Below are 13,192 nucleotides of genomic sequence, written 5' to 3'. Positions count from 1 at the left end.
CTCAGTCAAACACATTGGACAAGTGCTCTTGTGTTCTCGCAGGATCGTCCCATTTGCTCTAACAGCCAAGTACTCACGTCCACTTTGGCTTCACCACAAAAAAGAAAAACTCAGATTGAGTTGGATACTTTGAGGACTATTCACAAATGCCTCATACAGCTGTGAGTGATCTATACATGCAAAGATGTTCTTGGAGTAACATTTCTGCTTTTAGCCATTCATCACTACAAGTGTAAAGTTACTCAGAAATATACACTTCACCCCCTGAACCAGAGGTGGAGCATCATTTACAAACGTAACTTATTGCAGCCAACATGGAGCAGCAGAAAGTGCAGCATCACGTCTGGCCACCCATTGACAATGCAAAACCCTCTCTTCGAAAATAATGGAGGGAGTCTTAAAAATAGAACCCCACAGGAAATACAGATAAATTCAAATAATTTATTTTGCATTTTCAAAGTACATATAAATTCAAAAGAATTTTACAAAATTACATGTATTTGAAAAATAATTATTTCATGATACAATATGTTTGTCATTTGATTAAAATATATTGAAATCAATAAAAAATAAATTCAATTAATTCTATACAGAACTGTTTGTAAGGATCTGTCCCCTCTCAACAGTGCAATTTACTAATTCAGAGTACATAATAAGAAAATACAATGATTTTACTTTAAGTGAGTTTTTTTAAACAAACCTTTTAAAAAATGTTTATTTAACACATTCAAGTCAAGTCAAATTTACTTTATTCGATTTAGCATAGTAAGTCATAAAAGCACATAAAATAAAAAATTCATTAAGAACATGTAAAAACAATGCAGCAAATTTAATTGGAAATAATGGAACATCCGTGCGCATGACCAAGATACATAAAAACAAGCAGTGTGATTATCTAAAAATTGATGGTGCAGTAAAGGCCTCACTTGATTAAAATTCAGTGGGAACAAGAGAGGACGTATGTACTTGTAACGCAAATTCGCAAATTTAGGGCAGATAAGGACAATATGTAAAGTGTCTAATGCAACAGCCATCTCACATGTGCAAATTGCTGGTCACAACGGATTGTGCCAACGAAATTTAAGCTGAGAGAGTAGGTTTGAATGAAAATATGTTAAAAGTTGTCTGTGCAAAACATGACGAGTGCCAAATACAGTTCTGTTTTGCTTAGGGTTTTAACCCTTGCATAATGCCTGCTGAGGTTTTAAACAAAGAACAATCAACCCATTTCTCATGCTCAGAAGCCCGAAATGCATCCTTAACTCACAAGACATCAGCTTTGGAAATTAATCCTGGGCTCAGAAACAGTTCGGGTCTGCCTAGATCCCTTAAAGACCTTTGATATATTGCAACCAAGATATACAATGGCAACAGCCAAGCCCCAGACTGTCTTTCAGAATCTCTCTTTTAAATGGGTTTTGGTTTTCACATTTTTCGGCCCAGGCACCATTGTTTATACCTTTGTCAAATTTGTTTTCAAGGCCCAATTTGTCAATAAAAATCAATAAATCCAATCTATCAAAAGCTGGAAACCATTGGCTGTATGCGCTATGAGAATTACTATATGTGTACAGTAAGGTGTGGACCGGCCATTTCCCGACCCTTGAAACATACTTGCAATGGGTTATTAAAAACTACTCTAACTGATGAGTGTATAAAATAAAAAGTAGAGGGGCTAAAATACAGCCCTGGTGGGCACCTCTCCCCAAAGAAAAGTGCATGGTGCATTCCCCACTGCGGACAAACCTCACTGAGGCTCCCAGCCAGGCATGCAAATCACACAAACACAGCCCATAACTATCTACTGTGTCAAAGACTGTGCTGAGGTCCATGAAGGCCAGTCACTCTTTCCTCACTAGTGTGGATTTGTTAATCAAAAGGTAAAGGTTAAGGGCCTGATTATGTGTCTGGAGGTGACTCTACTGACAAACTCGCAGTGGCAGTCAGGACCGCTGCTGCTGTGCCAGTCCGACCGCCATATTACGAGCCTGGCAGTCAGATCACCAGGGTACTGCAGGTATCGGTGATCCCGACGGGATGACGGCGGGTGCAAGTCGCTATCAGCCAGGGCCTAGTTCTCTGCCACCCTTTTCATGGCGGTGAATTTTCATGACGGTTTCACCGCCATGAAAAGGCTGGCAGAGAACAGGTGCAGGTGGCCACAGGAGGGCCCCTGCACTGCCCATGCACTAGGGGTCCCCCTGACCAGCAACTTTGCAAAGCTCACTGTCTGCTATGCACTGCTGCCGGCTCCATATTGAGCAGAATGAGCACTGTGAGGGTGGTGGTGCCCCTTGTGGGCGGTGTGAGAAAGTAGCCTCTTTCTAGCCTGGTTACCCCCACTTTTGGCCTGTTTGTGAGTGTATGTCAGGGTGTTTTCACTGTCTCACTGGGATCCTGCCAGCCAGGGCCCAGTGCTCATAGTGAAAACCCTATGTTGTCAGTATGTTTGTTATGTGTCACTGGGACCCTGCTCGCCAGGACCCCAGTGCTCATAAGTTTGTGACCTATATGTATGTGTTCCCTGTGTGATGCCTAACTGTCTCACTGAGGCTCTGCTAACCAGAACCTCAGTGGTTCTGCTCTCTCTGCTTTCCAAATCTGTCACTAACAGGATAGTGACCAATTTCACCAATTCACATTGGCATACTGGTACACCCATATAATTCCCTAGTATATGGTACTGAGGTACCCAGGGTATTAGGGTTCCAGGAGATCCCTATGGGCTGCAGCATTTCTTTTGCTACCCATAGGGAGCTCTGACAATTCTTACACAGGCCTGCCAGTGCAGCCTGAGTGAAATAACGTCCACGTTATTTCACAGCCATTTACCAATGCACTTGAGTTACTTATAAGTCACCTATATGTCTAACCTTCACCTGGTGAAGGTTAGGTGCAAAGTTACTTAGTGTGTGGGCACCCTGGCACTAGCCAAGGTGCCCCCACATCGTTCAGGGCAAATTCCCCAGACTTTGTGAGTGCGGGGACACCATTACACGCGTGCACTGTACATAGGTCACTACCTATGTACAGCGTCACAATGGTAACTCTGAACATAGCCATGTAACATGTCTGGCATTGGGGGGACAATTCCATGAGAAGAACCCGGGTACTGCCAAACTGCCTTTTCAGGGTTTGCACTGCAGCTGCTGCTGCTGCCAACCCCTCAGACAGGTTTCTGCCCCCCTGGGGTCCAGGCAGCCCTGGCCCAGGAAGGCAGAACAAAGGATTTCCTCTGAGAGAGGGTGTAACACCTAGGTAGCCAAACCTCCTTTTCTGGCTATTTAGGGTCTCTGCTTTGGGGATCTCACCAGATACCGAATGCAAGAGCTCACCAGAGTCCTCTGCATCTCCCTTTTCACCTTCTGCCAAAGGATCGACCACTGACTGCTCAGGACGCCTGCAAAACTGCAAGAAAGTAGCAAGACGACTACTAGCAACCTTGTATGGCTTCATCCTGCCGGCTTTCTCGACTGTTTCCAGGTGGTGCATGCTCTGGGGGTAGCCTGCCTCCTTTCTGCACCAGGAGCTCTGAAGAAATCTCCCGTGGGTCAACGGAATCTTCCCCCTGCAACCGCAGGCAACAAAAGACTGCATCAACGGTCCTCTGGGTCCCCTCTCAGCATGACAAACGTGGTCCCTGGAACTCAGCAACTCTGTCCAAGTGACTCCCACATTTCAGTGACTCTTCAGTCCAAGTTTGGTGGAGGTAAGTCCTTGCCTCCCCACGCTAGACTGCATTGCTGGGTACCACGTGATTTGCAGCTGCTCCGGCTCCTGTGCCCTCTTCCAGGATTTCCTTCATGCACAGCCAAGCCTGGGTCCCCGACACTCTAACCTGCAGTGCACAACCTTCTGAGTTGTCCACCGGCGTCGTGGGACTCCCTTTTGTGACTTCGGGTGGACTCTGGTTCACTCCTCTTCTAAGTGCCTGATCCGGTACTTCTGCGGGTGCTGCCTGCTTCTGTGAGGGCCCCCTGACTTGCTGGGCGCCCCCTCTGTCTCCTCATCCAAGTGGCGACATCCTGGTCCCTCCTGGGCCACAGCAGCATCCAAAAAACCCTAACTGCGACCCTTGCAGCTAGCAAGGCTTGTTTGCGGTCTATCTGCGTGGGAACACCTCGGGACATCCATCTCCAAAGGGGAAGTTCCTAGTCCTCTTCGTTCTTGCAAAACACCAAGCTTCTTCCATCCGGTTGCAGCTTCCTTGCACCCTCAGCTGGCATTTCCTGGGCTCCTGCCCACTCTCGACACTGTTGCGACTCTTGGACTTGGTCCCCTTGTCTTACAGGTACTCAGGTCCGGAAATCCACTGTTGTTGCATTGCTGGTGTTGGTTTTCCTTGCAGAATCCCCCTATCACGACTTCTGTGCTCTCTGGGGGTTGTAGGTGCACTTTGCAGCTATCTGTCAGGGTCTTGGGGGGGGCTGTTTTTCTAACCCTCACTGTTTTCTTACAGTCCCAGCTACCCTCTACAAGCTCACATAGGTTTGGGGTCCATTCGTGGTTCGCATTCCACTTTTGGAGTATATGGTTTGTGTTGCCCCTATCCCTATGTGTCCCCATTGCATCCTATTGTAACTATACATTGTTTGCACTGTTTTCTAATACTATACTGCATATTGTTGGTATTGTGTACATATATCTTGTGTATATTTGCTATCCTCATACTGAGTGTACTCACTGAAATACTTTTGCCATATTGTCATAAAAATAAAGTACCTTTATTTTTAGTATATCTGTGTATTGTGTTTTCTTATGATATTGTGCATGTGACACCAGTGGGATAGTAGAAGCTTTACATGTCTCCTAGTTCAGCCTAAGCTGCTTTGCCATAGCTACCTTCTATCAGCCTAAGCTGCTAGAAACACCTCTTCTACACTAATAAGGGATAACTCGACCTGGCACAAGGTGTAAGTACCTCTGGTACCCACTACAAGCCAGGCCAGCCTCCTACAGGCGGTAGCAGTGGTGGCGGCTCGGTTATGTGCAGACTGCGCATTGCGAGGGTGCCGGTGCCCCCTGTGGGTGGCAGCAGTGCTGCCGGCTCTATTATTTGCAGACTGAGCATTGCGTGGGTGCTGGAGACTCCCGCTGGCCGGAAACCTAAGTTTCCTACCTAAAGGAACATTTTTATTATGTATTAATAATTATTACATGTGATGTAGAGAATTAATTATAACACATTTAATGAAACTTTACTCAAAGTCAATGTTATATAAGTGTTTTAATTAAAAAGTTATTAAACAATTTTAAAAGGATAAAATATTTAATTTTTAGGTATTTTTTGGCATTAACCCCTTCGCTGCCAGGCCTTTTCCCCCTCCTGTGCCAGGCCTTTTTTTGCCTATTTGGGGCAGTTCGCGCTTAGGCCCTCATAACTTTTTGTCCACATAAGCTAACCAAGCCAAATTTGCGTCCTTTTTTTCCAACATCCTAGGGATTCTAGATGTACCCAGACTTTGTGGGTTCCCCTGAAGGAGGCCAAGAAATTAGCCAAAATACAGTGAAAATTTCGTTTTTTTTTAAAAAATGGGAAAAAGGGGCTGCAGAAGAAGGCATGTAGTTTTTCCCATGAAAATGGCATCAACAAAGGGTTTGCGGTGCTAAACTCAGCAGCTTCCCAGCTGCTTTCAGGAACAGACAGACTTGAATCAGAAAACCCAATTTTTCAACACAATGTTGGCATTTTACTGGGACATACCCCATTTTTGCAATTTTTTGTGCTTTCAGCCTCCTTCCAGTCAGTGACAGAAATGGGCATGAAACCAATGCTGGATCCCAGAAACCTAAACATTTCTGAAAAGTAGACAACATTCTGAATTCAGCAAGGGGTCATTTGTGTAGATCCTACAAGGGTTTCCTACAGAAAATAACAACTGAAAAAGAAAAATATTGAAATTGAGGTGAAAAAAACATAAATTTTTCTCTACGTTTTACTCTGTAACTTTTCCCTGCAATGTCAGATTATCGAAAGCAATATACCGTTACGTCTGCTGGACTCCTCTGGTTGCGGGGATATATAGGGCTTGTAGGTTCATCAAGAACCCTAGGTACCCAGAGCCAATAAATGAGCTGCACCCTGCAGTGCGTTTTCATTCTATACCGGGTATACAGCAATTAATTTGCTGAAATATAAAGAGTAAAAAATAGCTATCAAGAAAACCTTTGTATTTCCAAAAAGGGCACAAGATAAGGTGTTGAGGAGCAGTGGTTATTTGCACATCTCTGAATTCCGGGGTGACCATACTAGCATGTGAATTACAGGGCATTTCTCAAATAGATGTCTTTTTTACACACTCTCCTATATTTGGAAGGAAAAAATGTAGAGAAAGACAAGGGGCAATAACACTTGTTTTGCTAATCTATGTTCCCCCAAGTCTCCCGATAAAAATGATACCTCACTTGTGTGGGTAGGCCTAGCGCCTGCGACAGGAAACGCCCCAAAACGCAACGTGGACACATACCATTTTTTTGAAAGAAAACAGAGGTGTTTTTTGCAAAGTGCCTACCTGTAGATTTTGGCCTCTAGCTCATCCGGCACCTAGGGAAACCTACCAAACCTGTGCATTTTTGAAAACTAGAGACCTACGGGAATCCAAGATGGGGTGACTTGTGGGGCTCTGACCAGGTTCTGTTACCCAGAATCCTTTGCAAACCTCAACATTTGGCTAAAAAAACACATGTTCCTCACATTTCTGTGGCAGAAAGTTCTGGAATCTGAGAGGAGCCACGAATTTCCTTCTACCCAGCGTTCCCCCAAGTCTCCCGATAAAAATGATACCTCACTTGTGTGGGTAGGCCTAGCGCCCGCGACAGGAAATGCCCCAAAGCGCAACGTGGACACATCCAATTTTTTGAAAGAAAACAGAGGTGTTTTTTGCAAAGTGCCTACCTGTAGATTTTGGCCTCTAGCTCAGCCGGCACCTAGGGAAACCTACCAAACCTGTGCATTTCTGAAAACTAGAGACCAAGGGGAATCCAAGATGGGGTGACCTGCGGGGCTCTGACCAGGTTATGTTACCCAGAATCCTTTGCAAACATCAAAATCTGGCCAAAAAAACACATGTTCCTCACATTTCTGTGGTAGAAAGTTCTGGAATCTGAGAGGAGCCACAAATTTCCTTCCACCCAGCTTTCCCCCAAGTCTCCCGATAAAAATGATACCTCACTTCTGTGGGTAGGCCTAGCGCCCACGAAAGGAAATGGCCCAAAACACAACGTGGACACAACATATTTTTTCACAGAAAACAGAGGTGTTTTTTGCAAAGTGCCTACCTGTGGATTTTGGCCTCTAGATCAGCCGGCCCCAGGGGGGGCAGAAATGCCCTAAAATAAAGTTGACCCCCCAACCCCCCCTGCCCGGGAGCGACCCTTGCCTACGGGGTCGCTCCCCCTGCGTGACATTGGCGCCAAAAAACAAATCCCCAGTGCCTAGTGGTTTCGACCTAAAATCGCCCAATCTGCCCCCCAGGGGAGCGACCCTTGCCTGATGGGTCGCTCCCCATCTCTAAAAAAACAAACAAACAAAAAAAAACACAAAAAGAAAATGTGCCCTGACGCCTAGAGGTTTCTGCCCCCAGGGGTGGGCAGAAATGGCCTGAAATAAATTTGCCCCCCTAACCCCCACCCCCCCAGGGAGCGACCCTTGCCTACGGGGTCGCTCCCCCTGCGTGACATTGGCGCCAAAAAACAAATCCCCGGTGCCTAGTGGTTTCTGCCCCCTTGGGGGCAGATTGACCTAAAATCGACCAATCCCAAGGGGGGCAGAAATGGTCTAAATACAATTTGCCTCCCAGGGGAGCGACCCTTGCCTGATGGGTCGCTCCCCATCTCTAAAAAAACAAACAAACAAAAAAACACACAAAAAATAATTGCCCTGGCGCCTAGAGGTTTCTGCCCTCCGGGGGCAGAAATGGCCTAAAATAAATTTGCCCCCTCCACCCCCCCACGGCCCCCCGGGAGCGACCCTTGCCTACGGGGTCGCTCCCCCTGCGTGACATTGGCGCCAAAAAACAAATCCCTGGTGCCTAGTGGTTTCTGCCCCCTTGGGGGCAGATTGACCCAAAATCGACCAATCTGCCCCCAAGGGGGGCAGAAATGGTCTAAATACAATTTGCCCCCCAGGGGAGCGACCCTTGCCTGATGGGTCGCTCCCCATCTCTAAAAAACAAACAAACAAAAAAAAAACACAAACAAAAAATTTGCCCTGGCACCTAGAGGTTTCTGCCCCCCCAGAGGGACAGAAATGGCCTAAAATAAATTTGCCCCCCCAACCCCCACGCCCCCCAGGAGCGACCCTTGCCTACGGGGTCACTCCCCCTGCATGACATTGGCGCAAAAAAACAAATCCCCGATGCCTAGTGGTTTCTGCCCTAAAATCAACCAATCTGCCCACAAGGGGGGCAGAAATGGCCTAAAATAAATTTGCCTAAGGGGTCGCTCCCCACCTAAAAAAAAAAAGAACATAAAAAAAAAAAAAAATGATCCCTGGTGCCTAGAGGTTTCTGCCCCCCCCAGCCTATTAGGCCGATCTGCCCTTAGGGGGGGCAGAAAAGGCCTTCCTGAAAAATGGACCCCCCCTGGGAGCGACCCTTGCCCAAGGGGTCGCTCCCTTATGTCAATTTCTAAAAAAAAAAAAAAATCCCTGGTGTCTAGTGGGGTTTCAAAAGCCGGATTGCAAGCAATCTGGCTTTTGAAACCCTGGGAGAGACTTCAAAGGGAAGGAAATACATTTCCTTCCCTTTGAAGCCCCTCCGGGCCTCCACCAGTGATTGAAAGAGAAATGCTTTGGGGAGGCCCCTGTGACAAATCAGCGCGCGCTCGCACGCTGACGTCACGGGGGTGGGGGGATCGGGGATGGAAGGGGAAGGTCTTCCCCTTCCATCCCTGCCTTGGGGGGGAGGGGGTGCACCCGGGGGTGCGCTAGCGCTCCCCAAGTTCCCCTGTGCCTTGGACGAGGTGACCTCGTCCAAGGCACAGGGGAACTGTAGGCTTGGACGAGGTCACCTCGTCCAAGGCACAGAACCGGTTAAATTACACTTGGTTAGCTTTTTAACTAGTTTCAAATATGTAATTTAACATTATTTCCTACGGGGTTTATTTAACGTCCTGCTACCATTATTTATGAGAGGGTGTTGCAGTTCCATGGGATGGTGATGTTGGATTTACTCCATCTCTGAGCTGGAGCACGTTTGCAAGTGTTTTAGGTACATTATAGCGGTAGTAACTTTAGAAGTGTACCTTGTAAATAGAAATGGCCTTACGCTTTTGTGGGTGAATGTTAGTCTTTCACGAAATTCCTCCCTAGATGACTTCTTACTCTTCCCCTTAGCCCCTCCCCTTTTCAAAAGTATTTCCCAATTTACAGCCACTCCCCTCTGTCCCTCTCACGTTTACTATTTAAAAGTATACTATGGTGTGCGGAGACTGTACAGTTGGGGCGGATAACTCCATGTAGCAAAAACATGGGAGAGGAAGAACATCCGCACGCAGGTTTGTGAGTAGCATTTTGAGTACTTTAGTAGTACTACAAATGTACAGCACAGATTATCTGTGAGACTCTCTTGGATGTATCTGATGTGATTCTAAAGCTTGTGAAACTTTCCCATTAGATGGGAAGCAGGTTCCATTTGTAGGAATAAGGAAATGGAAAGAGGCCACTAAGGTGGATCTTTGCAATACTAGGTTGTGTCCCCTTGGGGCAGAAATCATTAGATGCTCTAGTCTTTAGTGGCACAAGGACTAGAGTATGATGTGGTGAGATGTTGCTAAGATTAACTACCAGTCCTTCCATCACCTTTAGGCCCATATTTATACTTTTTGACGCTAAACTGCGCTAACGCAGTTTAGCGTCAAAAAGTTTTGCGCCGGCTAACGCCATTCTGAAGCGCCATGCGGGCGCCGTATTTATTGAATGGCGTTAGCCGGCGCAAGCAGACCGGCGCTGCCTGGTGTGCGCGAGAAAAACCACGTACACCAGGCAGCGCCGGCGTAGGGGGAAAATGGCGCATGGGCGTCTTAAAATGGGGCAAGTCAGGTTACGTCGAAAAAATCGTCGTAACCCGACTTGCGCCATTTATTTTCGACGCCCATCCCCCATCAACATGACTCCTATCATTGTAAAGATAGGAGTCATGCCCCCTTGCCCAATGGCCATGCCCAGGGGACTTCTGTCCCCTGGGCATGGTCATTGGGCATAGTGGCATGTAGGGGGGCACAAATCAGGCCCCCCTATGGCAAAAAAAATTATTATTAAAAAAAAAAAAAATACTTACCTGAATGTCCCTGGGGTGGGTCCCTCCAGCCTTGGGTGTCCTCCTGGGGTGGGCAAGGGTGGCAGGGGGGTCCCTGGGGGCAGGGGAGGGCACTCTGGGCTCATTTTGAGCCCACTTGTCCCTTAACGCCATGCCTGACCCAGGCGTTAAAAAGCGGCGCAAATGCGCCGTTTTTAGCCACGCCCACTCCCGGGCGTCTCTTTTGCCCGGGAGTATAAATACCACGTAAAGGCCTGGGAGTCATTTTTTAGACGGGAACGCCTCCCTTGCATATCATTAACGCAAGGAAGGGGTTCACGCTAAAAAATGACGCACATTCCGGGAACTTTGGCGCTATTCGCCTCTAACGCCATAGTATAAATATGGCGTTAGTTGGCGTTAGTTTAGCGTCGAATTTGCGTCGAAAAAAACGACGCAAATTCGGCGCAAACGGAGTATAAATACGGCCCTTAGTTTTTTTGTTTTTCTCAGTGATCAGCTCAAAGTGTCACAGGCATGAATAGATATTGGTCCTGTAGAGACCTACGACAAAGGGACTCCGGCTGCAGCTACTGGGTGAGGCTTATTAAATAATTTGAGGTTACTTGCCTTCCAGTCATAGGGGCATGGCCTCAAAGACCAGGGTTCTGCAAAGTCGGTCCTGGAGAGCCGGGTACATGCCAGATTTTTTGCATATCCACATTTAGAAACAAGATGTTTCAGAAATCTACATTCTTCTTAATGTGGATATGCTAAAAATCTGGCATGGACCTGGCTCTCCAGGACCGACTTAGCAGAACCCTGGACTAGACCTTGTGGGTCAGAGCCCTGGCTCACTGGCACACAGGGAGCAAAACACACTGAATTGAATGAGGCCACAAATAGTTACTAACGAATGAGGCTAATTCAAGCATTTCCATCCCTTGCTCTGTGCTTTTCTCAGGAGATGGTTTAAAGGCCAATCAATGGATTGATGTCTTTGTAGCTGGTTCATGTGAAGATTTTCGATGTTGAAACCTCCTCCCCAGAGTTGACAGCGAGCACCTTTTATTCTCCCACATGGTCTCTCTCATGTAGTGAGGTTACATTTACTACTGAAATTTATGTCAATTTGAAAATGCAGATTTTTTTCTGGTTGAGGGTTCTCTCGTGTTAAAACAAATTGATTCTGTGACTGACGTTTTCTTGGCCTTTCGAACTACTATAAATTTTTTACCTAATCTGGATTCTCTTGTGTAGATTGAGACTGGCGCTCAGACTGAAGCTTTTTTGGCATTCGGTGCACTGGTACGGTTTTAGTCCAGTGTGAGTTCTCTCATGTGGAGAGAGACCAGATTTCTAACTGAAGCTTTTCTGACATTCGGTGCACTGATAAGGTTTTTGTCCAGTGTGAGTTCTCTCATGGTGAGTGAGATAGATTTTGCGACTTAAGCTTTTACAGCATTCAGAGCACTGATATGGTTTTTGCACAGTGTGGGTTCTCTCATGTTCAATAAAACTGGATCTGAGATTGAATTTTTTCTGGCATTCATTGCATTGATAAGGTTTCTGCCCAGTGTGAGTTCTCTCATCATGAGTGAGAGTTTTTTTCTCACTGAAGCTTTTCTGGCACTGATACGGTTTGAGCCCTGTATGGATTTATTCATGTCGAGTTAAACAGGATTTGCTACAGAAACGTTTTTGGCATTCAGAACACTGATACACCTTATGCCCAGTGTGGGTTCTTTCATGAAGAGTGAGGTCGTATTTCTGACTGAAGCTTTTCCAGCATTCACAGCACAGATAAGGTTTTTGTTCAGTGTGAGTTCTCTTGTGTTTACTGAGACGGGATTGATAACTATAGCTGTTCTCACATTCATTTCTATATACAAGATGTATGTATCTCCATGTTGGGAATGTTCCTGGACACATGCCATGTTAAGAGTGAATCTAATTCAAGGGTCTGTACTTGTTTATGTTCCACTCAACGTTAACTTCTAAGATACATTGCACATACTCTGCCAGACATTTGTATTTAACTAATAATAGCTTGTATCTGGAGATGTTTTTCCTATATTTAAAGGCAGCCAATCTAATTTGTCCGATACATTTTCACAGAGGAGCTCTCCGTTTTCATTAAGATGCCCCTCGTGGAATCATTTTCTCCAAGTTATGTCCGGGTGAGTTCTCTCAAGTAGAATTAAACTCATTGTGACTTTAGTTTATCACATTTGATATAGGAGTTTTAATAGCACTAATAAGGTCTTTGGGGTTTAGTGCTTACATGCTAGATACATTTGTGCATAAAAGTAATGATTGGGGATTAGGACATGCCACGTTGATCTGATGAATTATCAATACTGGGACCTTTCAAGCTTCCTATCCCAGTACAAGCTTCTTTCACTCTGTGACTAAAGCCACAGCAGTTGCATGATCGACTTTGACAGTCCGCGGCCCTTTGAAACAACTTGGATCAACCCAACCGACAGATTAGTAGAGAAAATCATCTATACTGAAAATGATAATCGAGCAATTAAGCTGTAGTGACAAAAGGCAAAGTCTTTTCACAGTTAATGTCTTTTAAACAATGTCTTCTCTCCTCTTGAATCAAAGGAGGTGTAGACAAAAGATTGTTCATTTAAATTGAGGTGGCTGGTTGTCCTGACAACTCTATCATAACATGTGTACGGACACTGCTTTATTCGGGAAGCGTCTGATTCTCCAGGGCATCCCTCACACACCATCAGAGTGAAGTTACAACACTGATTAGTTTGCTCTCAAGTGCACTGCGTGGCGATCAGTTGTTGCCAATGTTCTTAGTTCGTACTGACCTTGAAATGCTAAATTCGGTAATTGCTTCTGGTCATTTTACTTTCGGGACTTGACAACTTAAAATGAACAGAAGAAATGTGAGGAATCAGTTTTACACTCAGTGGTTTTTCTCGCTCCACGTTCCT

General features: G+C 45.8%; 1 pseudogene; it reads right to left on the bottom strand.

Moving 5' to 3' along the window:
* Positions 1-11,468: 11,468 nt before the first annotated feature.
* On the bottom strand, positions 11,469-12,167 carry LOC138286911 (zinc finger protein ZFP2-like; annotated as a pseudogene).
* Between the last annotated feature and the right edge of the window lie 1,025 nt (positions 12,168-13,192).

The sequence above is a fragment of the Pleurodeles waltl genome, chromosome 4_1 (genome assembly GCF_031143425.1).
Source record: "Pleurodeles waltl isolate 20211129_DDA chromosome 4_1, aPleWal1.hap1.20221129, whole genome shotgun sequence".
Taxonomy (NCBI): Eukaryota; Metazoa; Chordata; class Amphibia; order Caudata; family Salamandridae; genus Pleurodeles; species Pleurodeles waltl.
The sequence above is the reverse complement of the archived record's forward strand: the minus strand, read 5'-3'. Positions and strand labels throughout refer to the sequence as shown.